Source organism: Protopterus annectens, chromosome 3.part0, assembly GCF_019279795.1.
Source record: "Protopterus annectens isolate FY-2018-M chromosome 3.part0, PAN1.0, whole genome shotgun sequence".
In the NCBI taxonomy this organism is placed as follows: Eukaryota; Metazoa; Chordata; order Ceratodontiformes; family Protopteridae; genus Protopterus; species Protopterus annectens.
In genome coordinates, this window is record NC_056731.1 from 1,393,702,155 (window position 1) to 1,393,713,763 (window position 11,609).

At 40.4% G+C, this 11,609-nt stretch overlaps 1 long non-coding RNA gene across 1 annotated transcript in view; it reads right to left on the reverse strand.

Annotated features, from left to right (window-relative positions):
- Positions 1 to 6,839: 6,839 nt before the first annotated feature.
- The window catches only part of LOC122797306, a 248,889-nt gene continuing 244,119 nt past the window's right edge, over positions 6,840 to 11,609 (reverse strand). The window contains exon 5 of the long non-coding RNA XR_006364063.1: positions 6,840 to 7,100. This is a non-coding gene — a long non-coding RNA (uncharacterized LOC122797306). The remainder of the gene's footprint in view (positions 7,101 to 11,609) is intronic.

Below are 11,609 nucleotides of genomic sequence, written 5' to 3' on the forward strand. Positions count from 1 at the left end.
ATGCAGAATGTGTCTTGGAGTCATGTACAATAACACAACTCCAAAATACCCACACCATAGCTAAGAGGATCATGCATTTGTAGGCATGAAAAGCTGTCAACCACATGTGCTTGCATTCTGGAAGGCACATTTCTGCTGCTTGGATATATCTCAAAGCACTTTGCAGTATGTACCTGAGAAGAGTTGACAGCTAGTAATGGTGTCCTCCATTTTACACAATATAGTAGTATGGAAGCATCTAGAACTTGGGAATTTTTCAGTACTGTCTGACAGGCCTGTTGCAGCAGCAGAGGAGGATGAGGAGCTGGGCAATGAGTTGGAAGAACAAGCTGCAGCAGTATCATATATACGGCAGAGGTGCACAGTACAAATCAGCACTGGCAAAGTGGCAGCATCTAGTCCACAACTATAAGCCATAATAAGGACAACACACAATAAAACTGATGCATGCAATAGCACACATTACAGTGTGCTGATTGGTCATGCTGAGTATTACACCTTACTGACATAAGCCAAAGGGTTGACAAGGCACAGTCATAATCATTTGCACAGGCAGGGGCACAGTGACAGTGGAGTGCAATGCTAGCATAGGTGGAGGGGTCATAGGTGGTGCCCCTGGTAATTGTTCACACAGCTACAAAACTGGAGGTATAACAGATCATTTCTTCCATTGAAGGTGTGGAGTGTCTACAGGTGGAACATTGGTATGATGGACCATGTGGCAACTTGCCCAGAGAATGGTGCAAGATGTTGGTGCATGGGCAGGAATGTCATTTTGGCCCCTACAATGGTTTTAAATCAGAATGATGATGTCATTGATGCTGTGCATGGATATAGGTAGGTGTTACTTAAGGTAAAGTTAGGGGGAAGCAGACCAGCAATTAATTGCAGAACCCTGAGTGGCTTTCTTATTGGGGGTTGCCCATGTTAGAGCTGAAAGACCATCAGTGACATCCATCAGATCATCCATTTCCGGGACTGGGGGCCATGGTGGAGCAGGAGGAGCATCAGCCACATCCAGGAAGCTATCCATGGCCATGGTAGAGACAGCCATCGACAGTGTGGACAGTGCAACTATCTCTAGAATGCTGAGCCCCATCTGTTTCAAACTGTTTTGCAATCCTGCAGTGCACAACCAGCCCAGAGTGTAACAGTGGAAGCTGGTTCCCACCATCCCCAGGGATGCATCACTGGATATCAAGTGGGTCACCACTGCCCTCTTTAAGTGTGTCTGCTTCGGGTTCCTATATGTCATGTCACTTTGCACATGTTGAAGAATGTACTACAGTCCCTGCAATGGGATGCAGGACTTCACAAAGGCCACAAATCACCCTCTGATCTCTGTCATGGGGCCACAAATCACCCTCTGATCTCTGTCATGGTCTGATTACTGGATGCCTGTGCCTGAATCACTGATTTGCACATCTGTTGATTGATGTAAAGGGTAATGCCAAGGTCAGGGAGTGTTCTGGAGTCATGGTCACAATAGCCACCTACACAACTATCTCCAATGCCATGTGTGCACACCTTGGAGGCAGTGTGGCCCACTGGTGCTGTCTGTGGTGGTGTTGACTGTTTAGAAGGTGGGTTTGAGATTGATGGATGGATGGGATGACCTTTGCAAAACACATTCTGCATCCACAAAACAAACAGCATCAGAAGGAACCAATCAAGAGACCTAAACTTCATCTGCAATATAAATAGGGCATGTTGGAGGGACAGGTATGTGCCTCAGAGACTACTTCTTCTCCTCTGGAACAGGCTTCCCATCCATCTGAGACAAAGGTCTTCCCTAACCCATTTTAAGTGTAACTTGGACCAATGGATGAAGAATTGGAAATATGCCCCTGGTCTGACACCTATGTCTCTAGCAGACAGAGGCAGCTTATAAATGCTTAACCACCCATGCCTAAGCTTAAATATACTTGTCAGATACATTTGGGAAGCATAGATAGGCTTAAAAATGTCCCCTTGGGTTGTTAGCGTAATATTCACCTATGAACAAGTAACGCTGCAGGTTCATCCTAGACTACAACAGTCCCAACAACTGTGGGAAATGGGAGTGTGCCCCACACCAACAGTATTGCTGACATTATCATGATGTTACCAGACTGTGGCATGTGCCTGTTGCCATTACTGCCAACCTCCAGAGATGCTGACATCAGGCATGTGTGGCGCCAATGTGAATGCATCCAAGAAATTACCAGTGTCAAGGTTGGTACACATATGAGTGTTTTGGAGGTGGGTCATCATCCATGGCTCCAAGACACATTCTGCATCACCTGTAACACAAAAATAGGCACCATTTGAGTGGCCTATAGCCTAAAACAATGGCAGTAGCATATCACAGCCTCTGTACCTGTGACTCCCACCACCACATGGCACACAGATTGCTACATGCCAATACTCTATATAGTTTTGGGGCTCATACGTGTCTTGTGGTATAGATTGTCTCTGTTGTAGCCTTGATGTCCAAGTTTGACATAAATGCAGATGTGTTTGTTTTAATAAACCTTGCAGAGGTATTAGTCAATGTTTTACAGGAATGGCACATGCCATTATTCACCTGTGACATCCTTGCAGAAACTCGGGCAGTCATACCGTATTGTGCAGGCTGTCTCTGTTTCAGGCCTGATGTTCCTAGCACATGCAAATGCAGCCATGTGTAGGTACAGAGGAACATAAGAACAATACTAGGCAAGTGATCATTCAGACCATAAGAGGCCTAACCACAGACACCTTTAAATAGGGGCACAAAAGATTTTACTACCTTTAACAAGCACTTAATAGTGATTAAACCTTGCAGAGATGCTAGTCACCAACCTACAGAGTTGTCTTGTGCCAGTACTCACCCTGGGCATTGCTTACTGACACTCAGGCAATCATAACTAACCCAGCTCTAGCATCAAACTACCATAAGGTATGATGATTCTCTCAATTTCCTCAATATGGGATACAAGGAATTCCTCTGTCTCTTTGATATCCCTCTGCTCTGATAGTTCACCCTCTGTGATCAATTTGTACATTTGAATTTTATGTACCTTGGTCTTGGCATGCAGTAACGTATCAGTGGTGTCATAATGCAACTAATGCACCATCCTTTTATGCCTGCCCACTACACTGATACTCTGTATTGTTCCTGCCAAACCTGGTCTCAGAAGGCCTTGTCTGCCTTACCTTTGTTAAGGTTACAGCCACTATGTGTGCATATGGCCCATAGTAGCACCTCTATTTCCTGTGGGATGAGTTTCTCCAGCTGTTGCAGTTACTTCGGTCCCATGCTAGGACAGGTATACCTGTAGGTATACCTGTGTGATTACAGCAAGTATGCATAACAGTCCATGCCAATCAACACTTCCCTCCAAGCTGTCCCTAGTACCCTTGTGGTGGTCACAGCCCTGTGCACTGCTATAGGGTAACTGTTCTGACACTGTTCTATATCATAGCATCTCTGGGCATGTGAGCTATATATACAGTCTCTTGTATTTCAGACAACAGTAATGTCTGTGGACATTGTACTGCAAGTCCAACACCCAGTGCAGCCCAGAATGCTGTCTGTGTACAAATGGTACAGTCTGTAAGCACTTACATATCAGGACTGTGACTGAGCCTTGTGTTCCCTGTGCCCTAGCTGGATGAACTCCACCACCACAGGACTGCAACCCACCCTGTCTGTTCAGTGTCCTCGCTGGATGAACCCCACCTTACAGACCTGCAACCTGTTCTGCAAGTTCTCTGTGCCCTGGCTCATTTAACCCCACCTCCATCCTGCCTGTTCCCTGTGTCTTGTTAGTCTGAGCTACCCAGCCTGTCAATCCACTGTCATGACCAGTGCAGTGAATCACACAAGACACACTGTCATGTGGCAGTGTCTGTGTCAGCCATGGTTCTTTGTGTGGTGACTGATGTCCATTACTAGCTATCTTGACTACTGTCACTTTCCCTGTATTACAATACACTCTGATATCCATTTTTTTCAGATTATCTGTATTTTTCATTGTAACATAGTCTCCTACAAAATGATGACTTATTTTTTATTGTGCTTAATCAGGGCTCCTATCACTGCTATTATGCTCATGGAGTGATTTAGTGCAAATGTCTCTGAATTGTGCCAATAACATGATGCATCATCACTTCTATTCTGTACTTCCATGGCCAGATCCTACTCATGCATGGACTTTGAAGTTCCACAAGGTGTGCATGCCGGATTGTAACCACACTAATTACAGTTTGCATAACACTAACCAGCTGCATGACACATATCTGTGAAGCCTGACCAAGCTAATATCTCCCATCAATCATGTCAATACTGACCACAAACATCATACTGCTGTGGATGGCCATTGTGCTGCTGTGTTACCCATTGATGCATGTCATGTAGTATCTGTGTGGTGTCCCTTTGCACACTGACCAGCATTCCAGCTCCTGGACTCGACTTGACAGGTACAGAATGCCTTAGTAGGATTAGACTCTGGACGGGCTTCAATGCAGCAGGGAGAGAAACATTGTTTTACATCTCCTCCAAAGCCAATATATGGAACACCTGCTGGGGGATTATGAGGGTAAAAAGTGGATGCTTCGCATTTGCTTGCCAGAGAGTTGAGTGATGCCACTGACCTCACCTGCTCTGGTGAACAGTGCTAGCATAAGTATAATGACCTGAGGAGTTCCAGCTAGACCAGCTCTGCCAGAAGTTGTGAGAGTCCCAGTATTATTGTAATTTGTCTGGTTTTGCAGTACCACTGTTCAGTAGGCCTGGCACCTATAGCTGTAAATGACTTCTGCTGTTAGAGATATTCTGCTCTTATTCATGTATATTTTATGTTTTCCAGCATGTCATCAGATTGAGAAAAACTGGATAGCCCACCACAGGAGGCAAGCCAAGCCTTCCAGATATCAGGGAAAGTATACTGTATTATTGGCATTACTGTATTACTGCAATAAAAATTGTGCTACAGCACTGAGCAGTTGGGTTTTGCTTGTCTTGTTTTTTTTTTTATTTTAATATTCAACCTTAGCTTACCTACATTATTGGTTTTTAGAGTTTTTTCCCTAAGCTAATATACTACTGCACTGACCTGTGCCACTTTTACTTATGGTGGTATACCTTTGTTATTATCTGTTGCATATTCACCGTGTTCCTCTGCTTCCTCATGTTGCTTTGCTGATTTGTTTTTCTCCTTTAAGGTCTTGTCATAATAAACTGTAGTACATAGCACGGTCGATTTGTATTTGTTCCCTGCTGTTTTCTTATTTTTTTTATTGCTTTTATAACATTGCTTTGTGTATTTTTCTCTCTTTATTTTCATTTTCTGCAATGTCAGCCACAGAACAGACAGGAGAGAGGCAGTAGTGACCATGCTTTGCACTGGCTGCTAGTCTAACTACTAAGTCCCCAGCAGTCTGCTTTTCTGCAGGTGACAAAGTGCACTCTGTTTAAGGCAATCTGGAAGGCTTGCTGATGGCCTCTGTTGTTGCTAATCCAATAGGTGGCATAGATTCAAGATCAAAGAGTAGGCTGGATGGAGCTTCCTGGGTCACACAGTCTGAGGTCCGCTGAGGACTGAGGTGGACTGGTAGCTTATTGCTTGTACTGCAACTCTGTGCTTCCTCTTGTGGTTGGCAGAGTAACATAGTTATCTGGCCCTGACCATTGGGCCACCAGAAGTAGAGACTACTCATGATGTCAGCCGCAGAGGTGACTGACTTCTGGGTGGATTTTCCCTCTAGGCTGGCTTGGCAGGCAATCATCACCCTTCTCTATCTCCCCTTTTTGTGTTCCATCACCTGTCGATGCTCCCTCATCATCACATATCCACCCTATGTCAGTCCATGCCTTTCCATTGTTGTTCCTCTTTGTATCATTACCCGTCCTGTCAGTGTTTGTCTTCATTATATGTTCATTTTTCTGTCCATGCTGCCATCCCCATATCCTCCTTCCTACCTGCATCTTCTCTATGCTACCCCCTCTACCTTTCTTCAGAAAAGCAAAATAGGACATCTGTCCTCCACCCAACTCTTCCATTCCTAACGGGCTTATGTGTGATTGCCTGCTTGCTCCTTCCCCATTCCATCTGCCTTATTGGCCTATTTAATTCCGAAAATCAGTTGGCACTTTGCTGTGAATCCACTGTATGAGCTGCCAACTGTGCCTCAGTAGCAGTTATAAGAAGCTGCAGTGTATAGGTGAATGCAAATAGTATGAGGCATGCTATCTGCATGATAATATCCCAGGGACATGTGATCAGTTGTAGCTTAGTCCATTCAGTTATTTTTTTCTGTTATTTTCTTGACTGTGAGGCTTTGTTATGCAGCATTATGCCTGAAATTACCAGTTTATGTCAGATACTTATACATACCTAATCTCTGCTGGGTTGCATCACTGTCTCTTCACCATGCTATTTACCATAGATTGGTCATGTTATGATTTATTTTCTGAAAACCCGAAAACTCTATAAACTGTAAATAATATTGCAGCTTCAGCATACCAGTAATCTCCAATCAAAGAATGTTTCCAAAGCAGAGAGCAATTTGTTTCTCCTTCCACCTAGTTATCCCCAGAAAAGAGGTGGCCTCAAGTAACCATAATCAACACTAAACTCCTCCAGAGTTAGATTCAAGAAGTACATTTACTTCTCAGACATAAATTTATTGAGACCTTTATAGTACCAGCAAACTAAGTAAAAAATTAACTCTTTTAAAATACAAATTATCTCAGAAAATTCTTATCCACACCATTCTGTGCAGTAGCATCAAGACACGCCCATCTGTACAACAAATAAAAAGGAGGAAACCATACTTTATTTGGAGGTCTGTAAATGCAGGAAATACACATTAAATACCTCTGAGGAGTCACCTGTATAAAAATGTTTATTTGGACAATTTCCAGTTCACTCAGAGTTTACCTTAAAACGTACAGGTGGTATAGATTCCTGGGACTAGGCCTGCACTCATGAGCTCTCTGCACCTCATTAAATCATGTGATTGATTGAAACAACATCTGGGAAGCTCATGCAGTGGTAATGTTGAGCTGAGTCTTGGTCAGAGAAATGAGAAATGCAGATTGACCTGGAAAATGAAAGATTCAGGTCATCCATACACTAAAAAGCAAAGAAAAAGAAAGAAAAAAACATGATCTACACTTTCTTTTTTAAAACACCTTTATTAAATCACAATGTATAAAATGACATAGACGTACATACATTAAAAGAAAAGAAAGACAACCATAGAGACACTGTCATTATTCTCATGCAGTGACTTGTTTTCTTTCTAGCGATTATTTACTCCAATATTACATAAATTGCTCAATTTCTGCCTTCCTTTAAACCTCACTCCTCCTCCTGAAAATTATTCTGCATATATTGTTCCTGCAAATTCTATTTGCTTCTATGTACTTTGTTTCTGATGTTTTCTAAAGATCTCACTTCCAATTCTTTTATCTCCTTTACAATAATCAGTATTTCAATTATAGCTAGTTTTGATTTTGATTTATTTTGTTCTAGTACCTACTGTTTTGGCAGCCAATAGAATTAAACTTAGTGAGGCCTTACTGTGTCTAGGCAATTGAGATCATGTGCCCTAGCTCAGAAGAATAATTTCCTTAATTATAACTATTTGTCCCTTCAACATTTCTGACAAAGTACTTTGTAGGGAACTTATCTGCCAACTTGTTACATTCCCCAAATTATTCCCAGTTACTTTTCTTTTTCCAGTTACGCCTCCAGCATTTGCTGTCTACCTGAGGAAAAAATTCCTTTGAAATCTGCTTGGATTATAAAAATATCTGTGCAAACACTTTCAAGCAAAAATCCTAAACCCTCTGGACTTTGCTCCATACTCAGGATCCATACATATGTCTTCCCACTGTTCCTTTGTAAATTGCCTTTTCAGTCTCTCTTCCCAATTTTATCTAAACTTCTCTGATTGATTCTTATAGTCATCAAGCAATATTTCATATACCATACTAATTATACACTTTTAATGGCAGCTTCTGTTCTAGACTAAACTAAAAACTATGTTAGAGCTGGTCCTTCACTTAGCACTACCCTATCTATTTTTCTTTGCCTGTACTCTGATATAAATCCCTTGTAGGGAAGGTAACTCTAACCTACAGTCCAAATTTCTTCTGATTGGCCTCATTCCATCCGAATACCTTTACCCCTCTAGTTATTTGCTCCCATTACTTCAGCTCATTTGCAATTTTTTTCCAGTATACTCCAGCTCCCCTCCTGCCAGTTTCTGGTAATGAAATGTCAGCACTCAAAATGCCAAATGCTAACAAGCCAAAAAGATCCAAAACACAGCAGAAGAGCAAATCTCAAAAATCGCTCTTCTCCTATGTACTTCTTTTTGTAGGAAGGGCAAGCCCACCCTACACCCCATGTGGGGGACAAGCCCCCCACACCCCACCAAACGTATATATCAACATCAACTCAGAGATTACCATACCTTGGAGAAAAGGGATTACTCTGAGAAAAGACACCACAGACCTAGTATATGTAAGCCCATTTTTTCAGCCATTCAATCTCCATATTTCAGGACTCACTCAAGTGGATCCCAACATTACAAATGGTTACTGTCTCAGTACCTATACCCTCAGTACTCCCCATTGGCAAAATCTCCTTTCTCCATTCTCACATTGTCTTAGTTCTTAGAATACTTTCCACAGCTTTATGAATATAATATTCCGTATGGTCATTATTCTCCTTAACAGCATGCATTCAAAATCCTAGCCTTTCCTTATTTCTCATCCCTCCTCCCCAACCATTCCACCATCTGACCTGCAGTAGAACAAGAGCTTCACTAACACTATGTTCATCATCCTGCAACCTTGTTAATTAACATGAAACTACTTTATGGTCTTAAAAACTAGAGAAAATGGGAGTTAAAATTAAAATTAAAAACAAGATCACTGTCTCTATTAGCCATCTTAACATGTTGATCCTAACTGCTGCTGTGAATTTTTCTGTTGGTATACCAGAGTGGCAGGGTGGGGGGGATCAGCATATTGCAGTATTCCCTTTTAAGTATCAGTCTTTAGGACCTTGAAAATGTAAGTGGCAATTTCTCTTCCTTACTCCTTAAAATATGCAGTAAGAGGGCAGAATTGTCCACAGTTCTTGGGACTCAGAGTAATCACTATGAATAGAAATACTCCTTCCTTTGACCATCACTGAAGAACAAGGGCTGGCAGTCATTATTTCTTCTTTCTGAAGGAATGATGGGAACAGATGATAACAAGTTATGGTTTTATATGGGGTCCCTGGGCTTTTGAAGCCAAATAATGATGAGCCTGTCAATCTGAATGGGGTCAAATTCTGCTCCCATGATTTTCATCTTCCATTGTAGCTAACTAAACATCCACAAATTAAAACATTTGCTGTGGTTTGCTAAATCATTAACTTTAAAAAAGTGACTATTTTTGTTTAATGATGAAATTCAGCTGCACCTCCAGCCCTTGTAGTTGGCCCTCATGGTCTAATATAAGTTTCTATTTTGCAAAGCTATTCTTCTTTTTCAGCCAGAACATCTTTCACCTCTCAGTGCCACTGAATAGTTATTTATTTAAACCACAGAACTCTCATGTGTTCTGCATTGTCAGGCTAGCCAGCAGCAAAGTGGGTTAATGCTTACATGACTAAAATGATCTTCTGAAAACAAAATATTGAAGCTGCAGTCTGCTTCTGATCTTTAGCTGTGGGTTCTTTTTTAAAGAAAATGTCCAACTTTTTTTTTAGTGGACATTCACTAACTTCGCAACTATCCCTATTTGTTTTTCTTTCTTTTTTTTTTTTTTTGCTGGTAAAACTACTGTCTTTTACACTCTGAATATAATTTAATTATTGAACCAATCTGCAGGACATACAGAACTAATTGCAGTCACCTCATAGCTATTACCAGAAGACCTAAATGACTGACAACTTTACTATACTTTGCAGAAGAATGTTTAATCCTAATTGAGTGCCCTATAAAAGGCATTCCTTACCTTCTCCTGTTGCTCTCAATGTTCCATAGTACCCTGAGCCTCAAAGTAAATACAGGGAGGGGGGCGTGGCCAAGGATGAACACAGGATAGCAGCAGATTTCTTCAGCTCCACCAATTTCATTACATTGACAGGAATTAATTACTTAAAAAATTAATTCTTGAAGTAATTTTCTTTCTAAATATGTTTGTTTTATATAGTTCTTGAACTATATCTAAAAAAGAAAGGAAATCGTAATAATATTCCTGTCGTCAGTTTATCAGTCTGAAATGAGTTCCAGTAAGACAAATTCTCAAGACTCCAGCATCAAGAAAGAACTTCAGTCTCTGATAATTATAGTCCAGCAACTTACTGCTAAGATGGATAAAATGGATACTAAAATAGACACTTTCATAGAAAAAACTACAAAACAAATAGACTTGTTACATATGGACCTGCAACAACAGAAGATCCAGATGACAGGCATAGAAGAAGCTGTGAATGACATGGAAAATAAAATACAAGAACAGGAAATCAACATTGAGTTTCTGCTGAAACAAAATACACATTTACAAACAAAGCTGGATGACCTGGAAAATAGATCTAGGCGCAATAACATTAGGATTTTTGGACTGCCAGAAAATATTGAAGGTAACAATATTACTTCTTTTTTAACAACATGGCTCCATAAAACTTTAGATTTACCAGAAGCATTCTCTTTTGGTATCGAAAGAGCACATAGATCTATAGCTAATACTAACTCTAACAAAAACTATCCTAGATCAGTTATAGTTAGATTTCTATCATCTTTGATAAAGAGATGGTTCTTAAATCTGCTTGGGCTAAAGCTCCTGTTAAGTTTAATGAGACAACTGTGCGTTTTGACAATGACTATTCTTCCATGGTAATTGCTAAAAGAAAAGTTTTCTGCCACTAATAAGGGAGCTTAAAAGCACAGTTTAAAACATACCTTCTGTTTCCTGCCAAGCTTAAAATCTTCCTTCCTGATGGTCCTAAGGTCTTCGATGATTTAGACTCTGCTTTACTGTTTGTCAAAGAAAAAGGATTTTGGATAAAATAGAAGAAATGGAATGGGCTAGTTCTTCATTAAAGAGATTGGCAACTGAAGCTTCCTGGAAGACTTCAGAGAAGAAGAAGAGACTAAAAACAAATGATTTGTTATATGTTTTTTCTCTCTCATCATTTTAGTTCATTATTAATCTTTTGAATATAGTTCCTGCATTTCCAGAAAGCCACAAATATTTTGGAAAAGATTTAATCAAAGTTATTCTCTATGTGCAAAGAAATGTTTTGTTTCATAACCAGTCAAAATGCCTGAGGATTTAATGGCAGGCTGTGACTCGATTTGTTTTTCTTTCTGAAAAAAGTAAGGTTAGTAATTTGATACATTTTTTTATCTTTACCTTTTTTTTTCCTTCTTCTTTTATTATTTTCTTTGTTTAAACAATGACATTCTATTTAGATTATGTAGTGGGTAAAGGGTAGGGGAGGGCAGGGAGAGAACAGTAATGAAAATATCATTAATAGAATAATAACATATTTATTTCTTGTAAAAGTTTATAAGTTCTTCAAATGCTATTTCTAATTATACTTTCTTGATTATACTGCTTATGCTTGTTTGTAAAT